This window comes from Vulpes vulpes, chromosome 2, assembly GCF_048418805.1.
Source record: "Vulpes vulpes isolate BD-2025 chromosome 2, VulVul3, whole genome shotgun sequence".
Taxonomy (NCBI): domain Eukaryota; kingdom Metazoa; phylum Chordata; class Mammalia; order Carnivora; family Canidae; genus Vulpes; species Vulpes vulpes.
Genome location: NC_132781.1, coordinates 50,321,899 through 50,345,612, shown reverse-complemented (window position 1 = coordinate 50,345,612; position 23,714 = coordinate 50,321,899). Strand labels below are relative to the sequence as shown.

Below are 23,714 nucleotides of genomic sequence, written 5' to 3'. Positions count from 1 at the left end.
GTGAGTCAGGGCCCCGAGGCCCCCGGGGAGACGGGCTGGCCTCACCGAAGCCGAGGCTTCCACCGGACCCGTGCAAACGGCAGACAGCGCCCACCAGCCCCTGAGCCCTGCAGACGTGGGATGGGGCTTTGGAGCGTCCTCGGGTGGAGACATGTATCAGAAGGAAACAGAGACATTTCTGGGGAGCATTGCCCTTGGGCCCAAGTCCAGCCCCAAAGCGGGAAAGCAGGGAGCAAGTATGACAGTTCCAGGGGCAGGTTGCCACCCTCCCACTGCTGTCCCTCTCCTCCTGCCCCACGACAGCGGTTCCATCTAGAGGGCCTTCTGCAATCGCCCCCCCCCCCCCCCTTGTTGGTGACACCTGGAGTGGCCAAGGACATGTGTGGAGATACTCTGGCCAATCCAGAACTATCTAAAGCACTGTCCCTGGAAAACCTTCCCTCACTCTTCAAGGGCGTCCCTTGGCCCTCCATTCTGCTGTGGTCACCACTGCCCTCCCCCCTGTAAGTGGCCACCAGGTGCTTGTGTCTCAGGCCTTGGCTCACAGCCAGGACTCCCCTCCCCTCCGCTCCCCTCCCCTTACTGCCTGGGCCCTTCCATCCACTTACTTGATAACTGTCTCCCTGCAGCCTCCTTTCCTTCCTTGTCCCACATCCATCTCCCCTACCTGGTGGCCAAGACCCCCTCCACACATGCACATGTGCACTGCTCACACAGACAGGAGCACATACACATGCACGCGTGTGCAAGCTCATGTATGTACACACGCACACACACGCACACACACACACACAACTGTTGAATCCTGGCCCCACAGTCTGCTCTGGGCACCATTCCTCCCTGGCCCTGCACCTGCGGGTGCATCTGCACTTCACTTAAGAGGAGATGGGCACAGAGATGTTGGTAACCAGCCTGGGGCCGCACAGCTAGTAAACAGCAAAGCCAGGATTCAAACCAGCACTTCTTCTTAACCATTAGGCCCACAGCCCATGTCCAGGCAAATAGGGCTCCTGGGGGCCACTGGGTCCTCACTGGAGCTTCTCCAGGGGTGAAGAAGGAAGACTTGGAAGGCCTGCCTCCACCCTGCCCTCTTGCCTGTCAGCGCAACAGAAAAGCTAATCTGCAAGTAAATAAATTCACTAAGAGAAACAGAACTTTAAAAAGGAAAATTGAGATGCCCAGAGGGGGTGTCTGATTTTTATCCCATTTTGCAATTGAATTGTAAATCTGTCTTGGAGCCAAGACATCAGTTCAGAGGAAGGTCCTGGGGTCTGCAGCCAGCCTTCCGGGCTTCCTCCCGCAGCCCCTGCAGATTGCAGACCAGTGCAGACAGGCCCATTGGGTTGCTGCGGAGCCCTCGGGCCAAGGCTGCGCTGCGGGGCCCAGCTCCACACGGGGTGGCTGAGCTCCCCGCTCTGAAGGGTGCAACTTGGGGAACAGGTATGCTACTGAGCTGAGCTCACCAACAGCAGCAGGGCCACCTGCCCGCCTTCCCACCTCCACTCCCAGCACCCTGGCCCAAAACCTGGCCTCTCGACGTGAGCAGCCTTGTTCTGTGGCAGCCGACCGAGGGATGTAGAGGAAGAGGCCACAGGGCCCCAGGACCTGGAGCCCCACGCAGTTGAGGTGGGGTCCCTGCCACAGTTGACAGGACAAGCAGCACCAGGCCGTGGGCGATGACCTCTGGTGGCACAGAACTGAAGGGCCAGAAACTGGTGAGGTGAAGCACAGTAAGGACGACGTGAGCTTTGCAGGTAACGTTTCCATATGTTTATTAACAGTCCTGATGGCCTCCTCCACAGCCCCAGCCCCGGCGCTCGGTTTCCATGCACACCCCGCATACACTGTCACCCTCCACACCCCTGCCCCTTGCTGAAGGCCGCCCCAACACCCTGGTGAGGACGAGGTCCCAGCAAGATGCCAGCAAGGACACGGAGGCCAGGCAGGGACAGTGGGCAAACAGAGGCCCGTGTAACAGGAATGCTGGGGCTTCTTGCAGGGGTACTTCTCCTCATGTCAGGCCCGGAGAGCATCCATCCTATTACTCAGACCCGCGTGACAAGCCGGTACGTGAGGTCGCCAGAAGCAGGCTGCCCTTGGCCCTCGTCTGCGAAGTGGGCACTGCATCAGGCTCAGAGCGCTCCAGCCTGACCTTGTCCGGATGCCGGGACTGCGCAGCTGCAGGGCCAGGATTCAGACCCAGGTCTGATGCCAAAGCCTCTGCTCTCAATCCCACTTTGCATCCTGTCCCCCACAGATTTCCGGTCGCAGTCACCTCTGTACCACATAGGAGGAGGGCAGGTGGGGCCCAGCTACCCAACAGCCAATCCTGTTCTTCCAGAAAGATCTCATCGCATCTTCCCATCTATCCTGCTGGCCTCTCAGTGGCCCCAGGCCTTGCCCATCAATGCCAGCACCTGTCCAGCGATCCCGACTCGTGTGCAAGAGAACAGGACCAGCCTGCCGAATAACCAGCCTGGACAAAGCAGTGACCCCCCAAGGTCTAGGGCCTTCTATGAAGACAGACTATGATGGTTTATACCTGGAAGGGGCACCTGGAGGAGCAGCCCCAGGCCGACCCCACACCTGCTGATGCCTCCTATAGGTTCTCTTCCAACTGGGTGGTCAGCTCTGGGTTCTCTGTTCCTGAAGGCTGCCCCTCTTCTGACATTTGAGAAGGTTCTTATGGGAAGAGTGTGGATGACTCTCTGAGTACTAATGGACAGGTACCCTAGGGAACCTCAAACCTGACGGATTGCAGCCCCATTCTCCAAGCTTCAGATCAGACCATAGAGCAGGGAGGTTAGGGGATTCTCCCTCCATTGAACTATCAGTGACAGAGAATTGCCATTCCCAGGTACCCACCCCCTCCTCACTCACCTGATCTCAGGAATAGTTCCCCAAGAAGAAGCTTCCAGCTTCCACAGTGAGCATCACCCTCTATGGTAGCCGGAGTCTCAGCTGCTGGAGGGCATCACTGAGAGCAAGAGGGTGTTTGTTAACAGACAGGCCAGCCATCTCCACCCCAGGTGGCTCAAGAGGTAGGTTTTTGCAATTTCTTACGAACTAAAATGGTAGGTGAAAAGCATCCATCCATTCATCTACTTTGCCACCCAACTATCCATCCATCCATCTGCCCACCCACTCACCCAACCATGCACCTATCCATGCATCCACTCACCTACCCTACGACCCACCCACCTACCAACAACCCATCCATCCACCCATCCACCCATCCATCCACCCTACTGTCCACTTATTGATCCATCTAATCCATCTACCCACTTGTCCATTCAGAATTCACTCAGCAACCCCCATGTGTCTCACTATCCACTAGTTCCAGAGGGTACAGATTCACCAACACAGTGCCTGCCATTGAGGACAGACAGACATGAAAACAAACACTTATAAAACACGGTCAGGGGGATAGGCATTCCCCATCGATGGAACTTACCTAAGGGACTATGTGTGAGGTTGCGCAGTGCACTGTCCCTGTACCACTTCACCAGGAGCTTCCTGCTGAGACCCCCTTTGCAGCCTACCCTGGTGCTTCCTACCCTTTCTTTTGCATGTTCTAGAGGTAATACTGTCCTTCTTGTCTGAATAGTCATATCTTACCTGTCCTCAAGGCACAGCTCAAAGGGAAATCTTCCTGTGTGCTCCTGTGCTCCTGCCAAGGCACTTACCACACTGCATCCAAACAGCCTCATTGGCCTGTGCCGCTCTGGACTGGGGAATCCCTGGAGGGGCCGAGACTGGGTTCTGCTCACGGCTGCAGCTGGGACAGAGCCCCTGCAAGAGCTGATGCTGTCGAGAAGTGTTTATGGGAGTGTGGAGGGAGTCTGTGTGGTCCCCCTTGAGCACCTGCTGCCTGCCTGGAGAACTATTCTCCTAGGCCTTGGGAAAGACGCCCCAAGCTCCACAACGCCAGGCCCAGGCAATCCCTGTATCCTCTTGTTGACTCCTAGTCAGGTACTCCTGGTTGGCACTTAAGCCTTCCCGAGAAGGGGGCTTGCCAAGCTCGGCCTCTGGAATTTGAGGAGCCTTTGGAAAGCCCCTGGTCCAACCCCACCCAGCCAGCCACCCTCCCCCGAGGCTTCCGCCCACCAGAGGCATTTGGGAGTTTCTTTGAGGGATGAGCCCAATTCTGGGGCCTGTCAGAGATCCCAAGAGATAGGGCTCCAGGGTTATCACTTCTCAGGGAGGGTCACTCAGAAAGCTTGCCTGTTGGAGAACTCTAAAGCCAAGACCAAGGGCCACGGCCTTGACCATCAACCCTGGGCACGAGACACCATGTTTCCCAGCATACACACACTGCTTAATGTTTAACTTCCCGAGAGATTTTTCAACTTCTGATGACATGACATTGACTTTGCACAGATAAGCACGTTCAGAGGAGCCCACCCAGAAATCCATGGGGCACTAGCCAAGGTGTCATACCCCCTCTGGCCCCGAGGGCCTCATGTGGCCCAGTCCAGGGGCTGGTGGTAAGGGGCCGTGCTGTCCAGTGGGGATCTCGGGGGCACAGAGCCCTATTCTGACTTCCCCTTTGCCAGTTGTTTCTAGACTCTGCTGAAAGCATGTCTCCACTCCCGGCCTCCATCAGGATCAGCACTTTGCTGAGGGGGTCCTGGGTACTTACTTACCTGTCCCCTTCACTCTCCTGCAGGTCTGGGTGATAAAATAGTAACTGTCTTTTCTAGCCAGGCCCCCTGTTAAAGCAGACCTGGAGATGAAGGTGTATGTGCAGGGACCTTATGAGGGGCTCAGAGGGGAGCACAGAGGTGAGGTGAGAAAAGTGGGAAGACAAGACAGGTGCTCTCACAAGTGGGGTTCTGCGGCAGATGCCGAGGGCTCCATCCTCTGCGGGGCTCTGGGAGACCGCAAGACCCACCCCAGAACTATCGCCTCCTAGGGGGCACCTACCCCGACCCACCAACACCCTGGCTGAGGGTCTTTCATGGCCTTAACTCCTCAGCACCTCCAGCAGGCCTTGCCCACAACCAGGGAACGAGGCCAGCCGCCGACCACCATCTGCAGTGGACCCCTGTGGACTGGGCACTATGCAGGTGAGCCCTCATGCCCCTCACTCCTGGGTTCACTCTGACAACTCAGGACAGTCCTGCCAGGAGAGGTGACCATCCCCATTGTAGAGATTGGGATCCTGAGGCCCAGCTGGTGACACAGCCTTGTCAGGTGGCACGGCCGGTGGCTGGTGGATCTCGGCCTGCCAGACCACTGGCTGCGCAGCATGCTCTGAACCCATGGGCAACATTCCCTGACGCTCCAGCCACACAAGCTCGGCTGGATGCAGGCCTCAGAGCTCAGATCGGGAAGAAATCCAAGGTGGCTGCCTCTCCCTGAGCCATGTCCAAGGAGGCCACCCGCGGGGGCCAGAGACCCGGTGCGGCCAGCTCTACCTCCACTGCTGTGGGATGTCAGCCAACCTGGAAACCATCCCTCTTTCCGTCAGTAAATGGGGCGAGGGGGCTCGGGCCTGATGAATGCAGGCACCAACCCACATGGAAACTCTGAGAACATTCCTGAGGACGGCCAGGCTGACCAGGTTCTCGGGAGAGTCTCAGAAAGTCCAGTGCTTTTCCTCATGGAAAGCTCCGAAGGTGATGAGGCAAAGGCACCAGGGCCAACGGCAGGGAGACAGGGAGCCCAGGGCCCTCCCTGCCTGACAACCAAGCCGCTGGAGGAAATGCCCCCCAGAGGTGCCCCATGCTTCACCCTTTTGCTGCACTGCCGTGGGGGCCATGTGTGCACAGTGAAAACCAGCCCTCCCTCCCTCTCCTGGCTCTCAGCCACTGGGAACCATCTCCCTGGGCCCCCAGGTCACCCCAAGCTTCTACAAGCCCCCAGAGAAGCCAGAGAGCGGGTGTGCAGAAGCTGGGGTGCAGAGGTAGATCTGGCCCTCCCGTCTCGCTCAGAGTTGTGACAGGCTGGGCCGCTCGGGACAGGTGCGCTTGGTGCAGGAAACTTGACAACAGCCCATCGGGCTTCATGGAGCACCTGTAGGACACCCGCAGAGGGGATGCTCCATGGTGTGGAGCAGGTTGGAGGGGTCTGTGGTCTGGGACCGGAGTGACACGGGTGCACACCCCACCCCAGGTCCCACAGGGGTCTTTGAGACTGTGCTCGGCCTGCCGTGGGAAGCCTGGCCTGAGCACCCTGAGCAGCCCAGCCTCTGATAGGACTGCAGCAACAATGACAGCCCTCCCGGGGCCCGTGGGCCCAGGCAGGGACGCGCGGACACAGGCGGGTGAGCGACCTGCATGGCCACCCTGGGAAGTGAGTGCTGCCCTTGTTCCATTTACAGGGAAAGAAACTGAGGCCAGAAACTCCCATAATGATGGACTGGTGGGCCCAGGAGGCACGACCTCATCTGGGACCTCCTCTCGGGAGACCTCCTAGCCCTCCCCTTCCAAAATCCCTTATAAAAACAGACACATGTCCTCCCCATCCCCACGAGGCCTGCCACACTGCTTTCCAAGCACACTGCCTCCCTGTGCATGCGGCTGGGGGCAGGGGTGGGGCTGCGGGTGGGAGGGGGCCTGGCAGACAGAGGCCCTGTGAATGTGTGGCCTTAAGGATCTCCTCCCGGCCCCCAGTTGTGCACCCAGAAGGTGGGAGTTAATGATTGTTCCTCTCAGAGGACAGAGAGTATTCACCGCTTTGGTGGGTGGTATCACTCTCTCGACACTGGGCTCCCACCCTAAAGACCCTGCTCCAGAAAGGACCCCATGGACAGCAGGCCCCATCCAGATGCCCACTCTGGGAGGCGTGAGGAGCCACATGAGCCATCCGCTCCCTTTCCCCTCCGTACTTGGGGCTCACTGAGGGCTGGGGCCTGCCCTTCACCCCACGGCTGACAGTACCTGGGGGACAGTTCCAACCCCAGGCCCCTTCATGGCACTCAGTCGCAAGGCTACAGAGGTCGCAGGGTCCCCCCCAGAGCTGTGTGGTTGACGAGCTTGCTCATGCTGGGGATTGCAATAGGGGAACCAGACCTTTTTATTATTATTATTTTACAATTTTTAAATTTAAATTCAATTTGCCAACATACAGTATAACACCCAGTGGGGGAACCAGACCTTGACAAGCTCCGAGGACCCAGGCGTCTGACCACACAGCCCCCTGGGCCCAGCGCAGGTCCTGTGCTCCCTGGGACAGCTGCCCAGGCCGCCCTGCGCAGCCCCCTCAGCTAACCCTGAAAAACAATTCATCTTCGCTGCCAAGGGCAATAAAGGAAGGATAATCAGTGTTAATATTACTTATGGTTATTGATTTCAGCTTTAAAGAATTGATTTCCAGTCTGGGCTCCTTTTATGAGGTTCTTTGCAGAAGACACATGGATGCGACCCACCAACATTTGTGGAAGCCACCCCCTCCCGGGGCCCCAGGCTGCAAACATCCCCCTGAGGGGAGGAGGAGGGTGGCCGGAGGGTCGGCAGTGGGTGGGCGGGCTCTGAGAACAGGACACCCCCTTGTGATGTCCTCCACTGGGTGCGAACACCCAGGGCTGGGAGCATCCTCACTGGTCCCAGGAGCACCTGCTTTCTCCAGGCTCGCGCTGCCCAAGGGACAGTCCCGAATATTCATGGGGACTGCTGGGCCCTTCGAGATGAGCTTTGCTGTCCTCCCGGATCCTGCTGAGCTCTCCCCAACCAGAGGACGCCCCCACCCCCCGGCTCCCCCCGGCCCCTCCAGCCCCAGACCCTGTTCCTCCTGGAATCCTCAGGGTGGGGGGAGGTCCTGCCCCAGGCTCTCATGGCTGTCGGGCTCCCCCCACTGCGGCCCTGCCCAGCACTCACCAACCAGCCTGGGTCTCACTCTGTGTTACCTGCGGCAGGTGCCCTGAGCCGGGCTGCAGCACGCACGAGTTTGTCGAGTGAATACATGGCCACAGGCGTTTCTGAGCCCCTGCTCCATGCCCAGGCACAGGATCCTAGAATGTCAGGGTCAGAGGACAACGTGACAAGGGATAGACAAGTGAGAGGTGGGGAAAAAGAGTCCCAGAAAAGGAATTTCCTGAAGTCACTCATCCCTGCCGCTGGGACTCTCAGGGCACACCACATGGTGCTGTCAAAGGCAGGGGCAGGAGCTGGACAGAGGCCCCGTCCTCGCATGGGATCTTCTCATCCACCAGCAAAGCGCTGCCTCCTGCTCTCCCACCAGGCTGGCCTCCTACAAGGGAGGAGGTGCTCACTCTCTCTCTCTCTCTCTCTGCAGCATCAACTACTTCAAGTTCAAGAAAAGCCAAGAACTCAGATGTCTAGTTGTCTCCAAAGAACAATTTCTTGCAAATGACAGGATGCCAGGATTCATTCACTCATGCCCTTAAGAATTCATTCACTTGCTAAAGTATTTCCTGAGCACCCACACCAAGAATACCAAACAAGACGTCACACAAGACAAACCCAGGTGTGTTCTAAGGATGTTAAAGGAATAAAACCCGCAGGCATCTGAAGCAGTGACCCCCAGTGCCTGGGCACGCTGCCCGACCACGCACATGCTCGCCCTGGGGGTGCAGATTCCCAGGACCACCTTGGGGGTGAGGCCCCTCCCTGACCTCCCTGGGGCATGCTGGGCACCCAGCCCCACCCAGGCCAGCCCCCTGCCCTGGACATGCCCTCCTTTCTTTCTTTCTTTCTTTTTTTTTTAAGATTTTATTTATTCAGGGGAGACAGAGAGAGAGAGAATGGCAGAGACACAGGCAGAGGGAGAAGCGGGCTCCATGCAGGGAGCCCGATGTGGGACTCGATCCCAGGTCTCCAGGATCATGCCCTGGGCCGAAGTCAGTGCTAAACCACTGAGCCACCTCGGCCGCTCCATGCCCTCCTTTCTTTGATCACCAGGCCCTGTGAGAGTCTGGCAGGGCCCCAGATTCCCCTGAGAAGCTGCGTGCAATGTCTGGGGCTGTGGAAACTGCAGCCCTCCCAGCAGCCCCAGGGTTTTCGGGCACAGGTGGGAGCCCCCCTTTGCACGCTCCCAGCACATGCACAAGAGTTTCCTAAGGTCCTCAAGTTGCTGTGCTGAGAGGCAAAGCTGGAACCAGCCGTGGGGGCATCACCAGGCCCCCAAAGACAGTGCTGGGCCCAGGGAGCCTGGACATTTAAGGAGCCCCCCAGGATGCAATGCAGGTATTCTCCGGACACTGAGCAAATGGTGCCCCTTTGCCCTGGCAATGTCCTGTGACACGCCCTCCAGCAGACCCCCCTCCACCTCATCCCTTCCCTTGGTTTCCGAGCCCACTCCTTGAGCTGCATCTGTGCTTCGGAATCCACCCCAGGGAAGTTAAAGAAGCCCGGCGCCAGTTACCAGCCCACCCGGGTGGGATAGTTCTGTGCTACTGCGCCCAGGCCTCTGAGATGACGGTGACCAATCTGTCCCCACCACAGCTGAGCCACAAAAACACAGTAACCTCCCCAGGCAGAGGGCTCGCCCTCCATGCCCACCCGCCCCCCCCCCCTGCATTCCACCAAATGCACTGTCCCTGCCCCAGACTTGGGAGGGGCAGCCAAACATCCTCCCCTGGGTGACCTCACCTGAGTGGCCGAGAAGTTGTGCCCTGACTCAGTGAGCAGGGAGCCAGCAGGCCAACTTCCATCCTCCGCAGATGCCCACCCTGACCCAGGCCCTGTGTTCCTGCCGAGTTCTGGCAGCAAGGAGCGAGTGGGGGGGGCGGGGGCGGGGAGGCTGTGGAGAGTGGGGCTGGCCGCTAGTGAGACCAGAGGCCTGGAGGAAGCAGCTGGTGATTAAAATGGGCCTTGAAATAATGATTATCTCAAATCCTCCTTAAAAGCTACATAGGGCAAAATGACTTTAAATATTGTTTTAGCCTATTACCAGCCTATAAATTAATCGCTCATGGCACACAGAGGCATGGTGAGGGGGTGGCTGGGAGTAATTATGTACAAGGCGGGAAAGTCCCCCGAAGAGGCATATTTTACACTTAAATTATAATTAAATTCAGAGAAGTCGCCTCCACCCAGCGCACAGATATAATCTGCGTCAGCCTCCCTGAGAGCTGGGACTCTAACCTATTTATTTATTTGCTGTTGGAAGATATGGAGCCCGTGGCCCACTGGGGTCTGTGCTTCACTTGCAGACTTGGAAAAAATCCTATCACAGCCCCTGCAGCAAGTCCCAGGAGCCCGGCACTGCAGTCATTCATTCACCCTAAAGACCGAGAACCTACCCAGCAGCGTGCTGGGGAGAGAAGCAGTGATCCTCCCACCCTGAGCTGGAGCCAAGCATCAGGGCACTTCTGGGGTCAGGACCAATGAGGGTCTGCGAGCAGGAGACCGAAGCCCCAGAGGGCAGGTGCCAGCTGGGGTGGGGGTACTGGTGGGTGCCCCCGAAGCAGGCAGGACCCCACCCAGGAAGGTCCACAGACACAGCCAGCTGAGCTAGCAGCCCAAACGTCCCAGCGGGACAGGATCTGAGAGGCAGCAGCGGTCCCCCCTGGGCCTCGCAGCTCTCAGCGGGGCAGGTTTTACTCTCTCCTCCAGAATGTACCAGGGGCCCATTTCAGAGCTGGGAGTGGGAGAACGGTTTACTGGGTTTTCTCCTATAAGGTCCCAGTATCAAGTGGCTGGTGTCAGGGCGGGATGGTGACACTGCGTCCTCGGCTGCCGTTCTGGACTTCTTGGTCTGCTGGTCCGGAAGGCTCACCTGTGAGCTAATCCAGCCCCTCACCCCTGAGGGTTCAGAGCCTGTTCTCACTGAGAGAACAGGGCACAGAAATACCAAGAGATGCCTGCAACAGAGAAGTAGGTGCCCGACGTGACCTCCTTGCACTGCCACGTGGTAACAGCCTGCTGTTTCCCAATGCTCCGGGCCAAGTACCCCTGCAGGATGGTCCCTGGGCAAAAAGGAGCCTAAAGTGATTAGCTGGCCAGCAAGAGTTCACGTTTAATGGGGTGCCAGTGGTGTCCCCTGGTGGACGTGTCGTCTTCTGGGAGGCAGGATCTCTGGACCACAAAACCCAGAATCATGGGATAGAGAATTCAAAGCTCTCCAGTGGGTCACTGGGCATGATGGTGAGTGGGGCCATTGCCACCGCAACGCTTGGCTCCCAAACCCAGGACTCTGACTCCTAGGGGCATAGCATCCTACGTCTGAGAGGATGACACCACATAGTCACAGGTGGCATCTCAAAGCCAGGGTGTTAGTAATGCCTTCACAGGGCACTCATCCCTCCCTCGGGCCGGCAGCTACCACACGTGATGTGATTATGGCCGGGTGCCCGCTGCCATTCCTCCTCTGGTGTCATGTTTGCTCTCCCGTTTCTACTTTCTGTTCTTTCTTTTCTTTTTCTTCAGGGGCAGGGAGAAGGGACAGAGGGAGAAAGAGAATCACAAGCAGGCTCCACACCCAGCACAGAGCCCAATTCAGGGCTCGATCTCACGCCCTGATGAGATCATGACCTGGGCCGAAATCAGGAGTCTCACAAGCTTAACCCACCAAGCCACCCAGGCGCCTGTGTTTCATTTGTTCAGGTGACAGGCAAGGCTCCTTTTCTGAGGCGCATGCCTTCAGCCATAAATCCTGCTCTAGGTACCATCCTTGGGCTTTCATCCTCCTCTAAGGGACTTCCGGTTTCCCTTGTGATTGCTTTGACCTGTTGGTTCCATAGGAGTGTGGCCTTTAGTTCCAATATTTGTGATTTTTCAAACTCCCTTCCAAATTAGAATAGATTTCCAGTTTCATTCTGTGGTGGTCAGAGAACATATTTCATACGATTTCAGTCTTTTTAAACGTACTGAGATTTTTTTTGTGCCATCACGGGCAGTCTGTCCTGGAGAATGCCCCATGAGCACGGAAGAAGAATGAATGCGTGTTCTGCTTCCGTTGGGTGGAACATTCTGTAGATATCTGTTAGCTCCCATTGGTAGTTTTGTTTGAAGTTTTAAGTTTTTCTGCTGATTTTCTAACTGTCATATCCATTACTGAAAGTGGGGCACCAAAGTTAGAGTTCAATTGTCTAGATCTTCTCTCAATTCTTTTTATTTTTATTTAGTTACTTTTGCTTCATGTATTTTCAGGCTCTGTTGTTAGGTGCATATATGTTTACAATTGTTAGATCTTGATAGATTGGCCATTTTATCATTGTAATCTTCTTTGTCACTAATAACAATTTTTGTGCTAAAGACCATTTTGTCTGGCATTAGGAGAGCTGCACCAGCTCTCTCTTGCATACTATTTGCATGCAATATCATTTTCCATTCTTTCACTTTCAACCTATTGTGTCTTTTAGCTCTAAAGTGAGTTTCTTATAGTGGCACCTGGCTGACTCAGTTGGTAGAGCATGGGACTCTTAGTCTCAGAGTTGTGAGTTTGAGCCCCATGTTGGGTTTGAAAATTACTTAAAATAAAATCTTAAAAAAAAAAAATAAAGTAAACTGAGTCTAGTATAAACAGCATATCATCAGGTCAAACTATTTTATCCAATCTGCTCATTTCTGCCTTTTAACTGAAGAGTTTAGTCTATTTACACTTAATATAAGTATTTATAAAAAAGAACTGTCATTTTGCTATTTCTTTTCTAAATGTCATTTTTTCCTCCTCTGTTCCTCCATTACTGCCTACTTTTGTATCAAATAGACATTTTCTAGTGCACCATTTTAATTTCCTTTACTATATATTTTTTAGTTATTTTCTTACAGTTGCCTAAGGATTGAAATTAACATCTTAATTCATAACAATGTAGTTCAGATCAATACCAATTTAAATTCAATAGTATTATAAAAACCTTGCTCCTATATATCTCCAACTCCTCCCATCATGCTATTATTTTCATCCAAACTACATCTTTATACATTGAGTGCCCATCAACCTAGGTTTATAATGATTACTTTATGTAGTTATCTTTTTATTATTGAAGTATAATTAACTGCCATGTAATATTAGTTTCAAGTGTAAAACACATTGATGCAATGATTCCATACATTACTCAGGGCTCGCAATAAGTGTAGCCACCATCTGTCCCCATATTCCCTGTGCCATGCCTTTCAACTCCATGACTTATTTATTTTATAATTGGAAATTTATAGCTCTTTATCCCCTTTATTTCTATGCAGTTATCTTTGCAACTATTTTTTTTAAAAAGAAAGTACAAACTAAAAACACATAATCTGGGGGATCCCTGGGTGGCGCAGCGGTTTGGCGCCTGCCTTTGGCCCAGGGCGCGATCCTGGAGACCCGGGATCGAGTCCCACGTCGGGCTCCCGGTGCATGGAGCCTGCTTCTCCCTCTGCCTGTGTCTCTGCCTCTCTCTCTATCTCTCTGTGACTATCATAAATAAATAAAAATTTTAAAAAAATTAAAAACACATAATCTGTTCATTGTATTGAAAATTGCCTGCACGTCAGTCACATCACTTGTCTCTTGTTGCATTCAAGATTCTCACTTTGTCTTCGATGGTTTGATTGTGGTGCTTCTGGGTGTGAATCTCTGAGTTCTTTGAGTTTCCTTGATGTGTAAATTAATGTTTATTATCAAATTTGGGAAGTTTTTGGCTACCATTTCCTCAAATATGCTTTCTTTCCTTTTCTTTCCCCTCTCTCCTTCTGGAATTCCCATTACGCATATTTTGATATATTTGATGGTATCCCACAGGCATCTAAGGCTCTGTCCTTTTTGTTCTATTTTTCAGACTGGATAATCTTAACTGACCTATCTTTAAGTTTGCTGACTCTTTCTACTTCCTCAAATCTGCTATTGAACTGCTCTAGTGACTTTTTTTTTTTTTCATTTCATTAGTGTGCTTTTATCATTTCTTTTATGTGCTTTTCAATTCCAAAATTTATGTTTCTTTATTATATTTTCTCTCTTTCTTGATATTCTCAGTTTGATAAGACATTTAGTTCCTTAGACATAGTTTCCTTTAATTCATTGAACATATTTAAAATAGCTGATTTACAGCCTTTTCTAGAAAGTCCAATGTCTGGAATCCTTTGGGGACAGTTTTAACTGATTTCTCTTTTTCTCATGTAGAGGCTATACTTTCTTTTCTTTTCTTTTCTTTTTTTTTTTTTTTTTTTTTTTAGATTTTATTTATTTTTTTATGAGAGACAGAGAGAGAGAGAGAGAGAGGCAGAGACACAGGCAGAGGGAGAAGCAGGCTCTCCAGGATCACACCCCTGGCCGAAGGCAGCACTAAACCACTGAGCCACCGAGGCTGCCCGGGGCTATACTTTCTTGTTCCTTTGCATGCCTTGTAATTTTTCACTGGAAACTGGATCTTTTGAATATTATAATGTGGCAACCTGGAGACCAGATTCTCTCCCCTCCCCAGGATTTGTTGTTCTTGCTACTTACTGTAGCTGTTGGGTTCTTTATTGTTGTTGTTGTTTTTAGCGATTTTTCTGAACTCATTCTGTAAACTCTTGTGTTCTTTGTCATGTGTGGCATCAAAGCCTGTTTTGTTAGCTTATGGTCAGCTACTATTAGAGATTTCCTTAAAGGCTTCAAGCCAAAAAGAAATCTTCCAGTCTCTGTTGAGAGGCTCTGTATATGTTTGCAGCACACCTTCAATACTCAGCCAGACAGTCTCCCCAACTCTGCCTTAGCCTTCACTTCCTGCTCCTCTGAAGCCTCAAGGTCAGCAGGAGGTGAGAACTGAGGACGCTTCCAGTCTTTCCTGGAGATATGCTCTTGAATATGTACTAGGAATAATTCAGTGCTTTCCAAAGCTCTTAAGGATATCTCAGTCCCTAGCCTTTCCTCCCAAACTTTGATCAGTTTACTGTTTGCTGCCACTGTTATCTATCACCACTGGAGGTGGTCAGTACACAGTTTTGATAAGTGTCCCTGCATGTGTATCTTTAGCACTAGGCCAATTCTGAGTCAGGTGGAATATCTTTTGAGCTGATCTTCTGGAGAGTGAAAGACAAGTCAGAACAAATAATTGTGAGTGAGGTCTGTTCTGTTTTCTCTATGTTGGGAATGTGGGCTCTTATTTTCACAGTTACTGCTGAGCTGAAGATCAGGGGATGGGACTGGAGTAAGTTTAAATGCCATAAAATCAGGGGCACCTGAGTGGCTCAGTGGTTGAGCATCTGCCTTCAGCTTAGATCATGATCCCGGGGTCCTGGGATCGAGTCCCCCATCGGGCTCCCTGCAGGGATCCTGCTTCTCCCTCTGCCTATGTCTCTGCCTGTCTCTGTGTCTCTCATGAATAAATAAATAAAATCTTTTTTTTAATGCCATAAAGTCCACTGTTCTTACCGAGAATCAGTCATCTTTCTTTCTTTCTTTCTTTCTTTCTTTCTTTCTTTCTTTCTTTTCTTCTTTCTTTCTTTTTATTTAACACAGAGAGAGAGCACAAGCAGGAGGAGCAGCAGGTAGAGGATGAGGGGGAAGCAGACTCTCCGCTGAGCAGAAAGCCTGATGTGGGGCTCAATCCCAGGACCCTGGGATCATGACCTGAGCTGAAGGCAGGTGCTTCACTGACTGAGCCACCCAGGCACCCCTCAGCCACATCTCTTAAGTAATTATTCCTTAGGTTGCTTTGAGCCTTTGGTTCATTTCCAGCTGACTGGGGTGGTAGGGGTAGAAAGTAGACACTAACAGAGTTTGCCGATTCTTTTTCATTGTTTTATAGAAGGGTAGAATTCCAAGTCCACCATTTTCATGGACATCACCCCACATTTAATTTTAAATTGCTGAATGATTGTGCTCAGGCTTTCACTGTGTTTCCTCATCCACTGATGACACCCAGCAATAGCCACCCAAGGCCATACATAGTCTTTTAATTATTGCCTCTCCTCCCAAATATCAAACACTGGAGATATTGCAGCCTCTTCTTCTGGTATGCCATCCCAATCCACCACTGGAAAAAGTTGTAACAATCCTGCCACTATCACATACCAGGGTCTGTCATGATTTCACTTATAACCAGCTGCTCAGCTCCAAAATCCCATTTTAGAATTTGCTTCCTGGGGCCACTTCCAGGAGCAACTGCCTTCCGTCAGATTCTCCAGGAACCAGACTCTGAAGTGGAGCTTTGCATGCAGGAGGCTTCCTGGGAGGCGGCACCCAGAAGGAAGTGAGGGATACAGGACTGTGCAGATGGGGGCCCGCAGCAAAGGCCTCAGCTATCTCATGGGAGGCTTTACAGGTGGCATAGCCATTTGCAGTTTCCCCGGTTAAGGCAAGGGGACTGATTCTGTGCCCCATCCGCCAGTCTGGGATGCAGGTTATACTGGGACAAGGCGGCCCCCTTCCACCCAGGCAATTCCTGGAAAAGAACTTAGCTATGAGTTGTCAGCAGGCACCACTCCCAGCAGCTTGGAGGACGGGTACCACAATCCTGAAGTGGAGAATTGGGCAATGTGTCATAGCAGCCACCTCTGTGCTTCAGTCCCTACCAGGCGGCCCCTTCTCAGGAGGAGACCCCAGGAACACCCTCAGAGCACCTCAGAGGTGCTCATCTCTAGGTGTCCTGCCCTCCCACCTGGACTTTCTGTCCCCTTGTGGACAATTCCCCCCACTAAATTCTCTCTGGTGAGCCTCCAGACATGGGCTCTGGTGTCCTTGCTGAGCCCTGGCTGGTGATTAGGTGACTGCTAAGGCTCCCTCAACACTGATATTCTCTGGAAAACTAGGTGGCTTAGTCAATCAAACGTCTGCCCTCGTCCCAGGTCATGATCTCAGGGTCCCAGGATCAAGCCTCACATTGGGTGCTGTTCATTGGGAAACCTGCTTCTCCCTCTTGCCCCTGCTCATGCTCACTCTCTGTCTCTCTCAAAAAATGGGTGAAATCTTAAAAAAAAAAAAAAAAAAAAAAAAAACTACTGACATTCTCAGTGAGTTTATGGCAGGGTGGAGGGGAAAAGGCAGGCGTCCCGCTTCCCAGCCTGGGTGCTCTTTCAACTGGTCCTGGCTGGACCCACACTTGCCTGGCCCCTAAGTGCGGTACTAACCCTGACCTCCACCAGGACATCTGATGGCCTGGGAAGTGCAAAAATGAAAGCATTGGGGACGGTTAAGATCAGGGTACAGATCGAGAAGAGCTGACTCCTGCAAGCAGATGCTTTCACCTCTTAGGTGGGCACACGGGAACCCCACCCCTCCTGCCCTCACATCCCAGAGAGCCTGCTGAGGCAGCAAGCCTGGAGGGCCAAAGACGCTCTTGTGGGGGTCCATGCTTCCCCAAAGAACAGAAATTCTAGGGCCGGGCTCCTGAAACACTCCTCCTGCTGGGGGATATAAGAAGAGGGCGCATCTAAGAGCGAGGGAGCCCCAGGGGCTCGCTCTGTCCCGTGCTCACTGTGAAGACCTAAGTAATACATTTGAGTAAGACGTGATTGTGAATTACAGAGTATAGGCTTCACTAGCGTCTGGCCCTGCAGCCCCAAGGATTTCACCCTGCCTGCACAAATGCTGTTTCTGGAGCTGTCCTTGCTCGCCAACAGGGGCATGGGGAGCTGGCTTAGGGCTGGTCTTCCTGGTGGAGTGATCTGGCCCAGACTCCCAAGCCCTGCCACCAGTGCCGTCACTTTGCACACCTATGGGATGGAGGCAAAACACCCACCTCATTAGGGCAAGAAAATTCGATGTGAGAACACGGGTGTAATGCTAAACAGTGAGCCAGGCACTCTCCAGGTCCTCCGCTGACATTCCAGGTTGAATGCCTCTGCCTCCAAAAGGGGGCCCAGGACCCCAGAGTATGGTCACAACCCCCCGCAAGCTATACTCCCTGGTGTCCTGGGCCCCGTCTGGGGGGCTGTCTCCGAATGGTGCCCTTGGGAAATGCCGGCCAGTCCAGCCTTGCACACAGTAGGTGCCTACTGAGCCATCTCTGAGCTGAACGGACTACAGAAACCAAACCCGCAGTGAAGCGTCATCAGGATCCAAGCATCCTATTGACTGAACTCCATCTGGTCTGTGGTCTAATCAAGCTCCCTATCACCTCGGGCCTGGCTCTGGGGCACATTTGGTTCACATGGGGAGTTCCACAACAGGCCCCCCCAGAAGAAGTGCACCCCCAGGCAGGGAAGCAGGATCCGAACCCGAGCCCAGCCCTGAAGCCGTGAACAGGGCACCCCTCCGTTCCGTGTTAGAGCAGAAATCAGGACACGTTCAAGGTAGTAAGTAAAACCCAGCAGGTGAGGCCTCCGTGAGCTGGGCCATCCAGCCTAGGGCAGGGCAGGGGCAGGGGGCGAGGTGGACTGGCCCAAAGCCACGGGGCAGAGACAAGGGTCCAGGGCAGGCTCTTCCCTTAGGGGGTTCGGGCAGCAGCCCGCACTCCACTCTTCCAGGCTGGGAGGGACTCAGCGCTGGGGTCTCCCTGAACTTGGCCTTTTACTTCCTTGGGGGTTGGAGGGGCCCACCCAGCCTCATCCAAGGAAGGGCAGGGGCAAATGGGGCTCCTGACACATGCCCTGATGTTGCTCCCTGACCTTCACCCTTCCGTGGCTCCCCATCGCCCCAGGCAAGGCGGGCCCAAGTGGTTACTCGGTCCTCGCCGTCTACCTGTTGTACCTTCTGCAGGGACAACCCCAAGACCAGAGACCTAGTGACTCGGGGAATCCCAAACCTCCACACTCGGACAGTGCTCACTGCGGTTTTTTAAAGTAAACTCCTCCAAAATAGAGAGCTTGCTGACCGCTGTCTGTATGGCGTCGGCTGGCTGGAGGGCCCCCCACGGCCTGGAGGTGGGCACGTACTAGCCAGTGGCTCGGCCTCACCCTTGGGCGGGGGAGTGAGGGGGACTCTCCTCGGAGGATGTGGGGAGTGGCCTCTGTTTCCCGGTCTGGGCTCTGAACTTCCAGGAAGCCTCTGCTGGCTAGTCCTCCTCTCTGCCTCGAGGGCAGCCTGAATGATCACCCCTATGTTACAGAAGGGAAACTGAGGCACAGTAAGTAAGTTGTGCACTATGTGCCAAGCTCAGAGTGAGCACTCGGCTCTTCTGCCTCCCAGCACAATGACGCAGTCCCTGAGGCACAGAGAGATACAGGGGCAAGGCAGGGCACATGACAGCATCATCTGTGGGCCGGCAGCCCAGGCCTGGCTCAGAGATGGCCTGACTCGAAGCCGTTGTGTGCCCAGTCTGGGAGCAGAGGAGCTGGTCAGGGACAGAGCAGGGGGCAGGCACTGGGGAGAAAGCGGGCTGCCTAGTCGGGTGGGGAGGGGGTCAGGGGGCGGCTCTGGAGTGGGGGAGGCCAGGTCAGCCCCCACTTGCCCTGCAGCTCCCCCCACACACTGCTACTCTCATGATGGAGAATTTGCTCCTTCCAGAGTCTCCCTGGTGGCTGTAGGTCAGGGAGCCTGGGCAGGATGGGGTCAGAGCAGCAGGGAGACCAGCAGGCAGACGAGCTCACCCACCTGTAGAGGCCCTGGGCCTGCCCTCAACCCCACTGAGCCCCATTGAGATGGGTGCCACAGCCAGCCACCAACGGGGACTGAGAAAGAGTGGCTGGATTGGAATCCCGCACCCAGGACCCCTGAGGCCAGAAGAGCCCTGCGGCATCGAAGAGAACAGGGAGGAGAGAGAGGCCAAGATTCATCCCATCCTCACTGGAGCCCACTTGGAAGGCGTGCCTCCCACCATGGGGGCGTCCTTGGTCACGCCCACCCACATTTGGTTCTGCCCCCACCCACTCTGCGCCCCCGCGCCTGAGACCCGCAGACCCGCAGCCTCCCTCACAGCCCAGCCCCAGCTGTCCTCAGCCAGATGGACACACGCAATGCACACAGGGGTGCAGGCAAGCAGGCAGACTCAGCACTGTGCACGCAAAGGACAGGGCTCCCACAGCAGGGCACAGTCACGAGGGCTCAGGTGCACAACCCGGCCACACCTGGTACGGGCCTGGTGAATGGGCCCACCAACAGCAAGCAGCCCAGAGTGGCCGGGCAGGCTCCGCAGAAACCCCGGAAGCCACAGAGCCCAGACCCCAGGCCGTCCACCCTGCAGGTGCCCCCCTCCCTGTCCCTACCTCCTGTCTTCTGAATCTCATCCTCAGGCCATTTGAACTCAGAGGTGAGCTCTAGGAGAGATGGCCAGAGCCTGATCCTTCGGCTTTTTTCTGGCAAAATGAAAGACAGGGAGAGTCAGATTGAGGGCAAAGTCCTTCTGATGAGCTTCACATGAATAAATCAGAAACAGAGGTGCAAAACCCCTTGTGTTCTTGACCACCTAGCACGAATAAGCACGGAAATGGGTTAAGGACAAAATTCTAGGGTGCACGAAGCTCCCCAGAGACCCCAAAAGCCCCAGCAAGTTCTGGAAGCCAGCAGCCTGTGGGGCGGAGGTGAGAGGGTGTACAGCAAACTTGGCCCAGGGTGCCCATCAGGTGAGTGGTCCTCAGACCACCACTGGCAACCCCAGGAGCCTGCAGCCCAGAGCCACTCTCCTCTGAGTCCCCAGGGTAGGGGACAGGGAAGGGCCAGAATCAGGCCCAAGGTGCGCAGCCCCCACCCCTCAGGGCACCTGGCACAGGCCCTGGGCTCCCTGGCTCCCAGCCTTGGGGAGGAAATTGCGGCCCAGGAGTGGGTACTGGGCTCTGCTGCAGCATCTGGCCAGATACTGTCCTAGGAACGGGAGCAAGACACAGACATCCACGAGGAGGCAAGAAGCCTGAGATGCCCGGAGTGAATCCCCAGGAAGGAGGCCGCCCACTTGCTCCAGAGTGACCACCACTGAGGGCCCCGCAGCCATGGCAGGGGGTCAGTACCTCACGGTCCCAGACCTGGGGTGAGAAGGAAAGGCAGAGGCTTCAGTGGGCCATCCTGCGGCTCAGGTCCCCACATGGTCTCTAGCCACTTTTAGGGTTGAAGCACAGAAAAAGTTCCCAAGGTCCCAGGGCAAACCAGTGGCCAATGAGGACGGGATCAAGGTGGCATTGGCTGTGCTCACTCGGTCCCTGAGGGCTTGACCCCCTCCGCCTGGGCTCCCCCGCCCCATCTCACATCCCCAGGAGCGGAGGCCCAGCAGCAGAGCAGCAGGTCCACGTCACAGCGGTTTCCAGGGTATACTGAGCCCAAAGCCCCCACGACCTGTGGCCTGAGGCCCCCTGACCACAGCCTCTGCCCTGTGCTGGGCCTCGGACACCTGGGCGAAGGTCAAGGTCATCTGTGACCCACAGCAAACAGAGGAAGGTAGGAAGAAACAGCAGGAAGCGCGACCCCGTGGTGTCCTGGGGTAGCGGTGGTGGCCGTGGGTAGAAGCTGGCAGGCCTCTGTCAGGGATGGGAGCTCTGGAGAGGTGACGTCTGAGCTGGGCACAGGGGAGAACGTGCAGGGTGCTGGGCATGAATGGGGAGGCAGGGATGCCAGCCAACAGAGGCACAGAGGTGTGGGGTGGCAGGTGGCAGTCTAGACAGAGGCTGAGCCTCAGGACACAGTGGGAGGAGATGAGGTGGGTTCCCGGAGCCTCCTGGCATGCTCCAGACAGCAACCAGAAGATGTGAAGGTTCAGATCTGTGTGTTCTAGAAAGATTCCTCCAGCTGCTGAGTGGGCAAGACTGGGCGAGGGGCAGCCAGGCCCCAGGGGAGGGAGCCCGTCTCCATAACCACCAATGGCCTGCTGTGGAAGGGGGCTGCCTCTTTGAGAGGCATGTGGGGCACGGGGGGGGGGGGGGGGGGGCAGGAGGGGTTCTGTTCCTCTGATCCTCCAGGCCCCAAAGGACTCTGCCAGCCGATTGGGGGCTTGGCATCCCCACTGGTGCCCTGCCCTGGAAACTGGCACCAGGGACATGCCACCCGGTTGCCAGAGGGGATACCACGCAGCCCCAGGAAGGGTCCCTGTGTGCAGGGGTGGCCTGGACTGGCCACATTAGGGGCCTGTTGCAGGGGCCTCTGCTCCAGCCCTGGAGCCCCAACTGCGGGCACGGGGGAGGTGAGGGCCAAGGGGCCAGCCCCCCCAGGACTGGCTGTGCTGTTCCAACTCTTCCCCCTCCTAGGGGGGCATAGCTCAGCCTCCCTGGTGGTGGTCTCCACTGCCACCCACTGTAAGGGTGCGAGTCTGCCCTGAGAGTCTCAGGGGAGCTGCTGTTCCCACTTCCAGTGAGGAAACCAAGGCAAAAGGAGGCAGTCACTTGTCCTGGCTGTGCAGGCTGTTCCAACTCAGGCCCATGGGCTCACCTGGAGCTGCATGCCCAGGATGGGGGTTGGGTAGGGTAGGGTGAGCAGCCTGGAGGAGCAGCCAGAGGGGTAGGTCCTGGGTCTCAGCAGACTTAGACTCTTTGCTCCCTCAGCCCCTCAGGCAGATGTCCTGCCCTGACTGATCCTTAAGCTGGTGAGCTCAGGGGCCCCCCATGAGCTGAGCAGGGCAGCCCCCTGCTCCCAGGACAGCATCCAGCCGGAGACCTGGGCCAGCACCAGGGAGGCGGCATCCAGGCCGCATCCCCCCCATGGGCTGGGTCCGCAAGGGAACAGAGCAGCCCCCTGGCCTCTGTCCCGGGCCTTCGATGCCCCTGGGTCAGGCCCAACCCAGGGCTCACCCAGCTCTGACACCACCCCAGCTCTGCAGGCAAAGGGAGGGTGGGAGCATCCTGGGATGAGCCCACACCTGCCTTGTACACATGGGAGCTGCTCCTTTCTCAATGTGAGGCATGGGGCAGCGTGGAAAGAGAGAATGGTCTTGGGGTGCAGAGGGGAAGGCAGGCAGGCAAAGTGGACGATTCTGCACCAGTAAGTCTGGAGGTGTGCTCGGGAGGGGCTGGGGTGGGCCCTCGGGGAGGCACAGGTCGGGGAGAGGCCCTGCCCTGTCTGGCATCTGGGCCTCTGTCCTCACTGTCAGTGTGGGCTCAGCGAGGCCGAGGATGTGCCACACCGGGGCTGGCTCACCCTGTGCAAGCTGCACTGGAAGAGTCAGGTCTCCCTCCAACCCGCGGTGGGTGGGGCGTCAGCCCCTGCAGCGGCAGGTGGCGGTGGTGAGGATGCAGGGAAGCCCTCTGGGTGGGCGGTGCCCTGTGTCCCCAGAGTGGGCCAAGGGAAAGGGACCCAGAGGCCAGGGAGGGCAGGAGGTGCCTGAGGCCTCTGCACGCCCGGGCTCTGCACACGCAGGGCCCTGGGTCCCATCTGCCTCCAACCCGCCCTGGTCCCCAACTCTGCACTCAGCCTGGAGCTGCACCACTGCTCTCCCTCCCTGGGCCCAGGTGTGGCCCCAGGTTCCTCCTGCTGAAATGCAAATTCTCATGCCCTGAGCCCTCAGCAGGTGCCACCTCTCACAGCAGCTTCCAGCAAGAGCTCTGGAAGGGATACATGTGGGCTGCATCTTCTTCAGACCACCTGCCCCTCCAGGCCTGGATTAAGGATCCTCCAAATAACGTCATAAGAGCCTTCTCTCCTGAACAGGAAGAGCCTCCCTTTGGTCATATGTCCCATTTTGCCCTGGCTGCTGGGAAGCTCAGCACCACACTCAGGACAACCACTTGGTCCCTCTGCTTGCTTCCCCACACAACCATGCCCTCAGGAGTTGACTTGGCTGTTCCATCTGTCTGTCTTCTTTGAAATGTGTGTGTTCCTGGCAAACCTCCCCAGACCTTGGAGGAAAGAGGTGGGTTTGGCCTTCGTTTGCCTGAAGTCACATGCGGCAAAGCTGCACCCACCAACAAGGCTGATGTCCCAAAGGGCCTCAGGCTCAGGAGGCCATGGGGCCTGGGGCCAGACCCAGGAGCATGGGAAGGGGCGAAGGGGAAGGTTCTGCAGGGGGTGCTCAGGAGCCTTGCTGGACGTCAAGGGGCTATCGCTGTGGA

General features: G+C 55.4%; 1 long non-coding RNA gene across 2 annotated transcripts; it reads right to left on the bottom strand.

Moving 5' to 3' along the window:
- Positions 1-1,757: 1,757 nt before the first annotated feature.
- Positions 1,758-20,051, bottom strand: LOC140597830 (uncharacterized). Of its 2 annotated transcripts, XR_011999791.1 has the most exons (4): positions 19,953-20,051; positions 3,619-7,954; positions 2,881-2,977; positions 1,758-2,178 (listed from the first exon to the last, which is right to left on the bottom strand). It is a non-coding gene; the product is annotated as an uncharacterized lncRNA (long non-coding RNA). The 2 variants fall into 2 exon arrangements; XR_011999790.1 differs by lacking the exons at positions 1,758-2,178; positions 2,881-2,977 and having other exon boundaries at positions 3,239-7,216; positions 7,850-7,954.
- Positions 20,052-23,714: the final 3,663 nt, after the last annotated feature.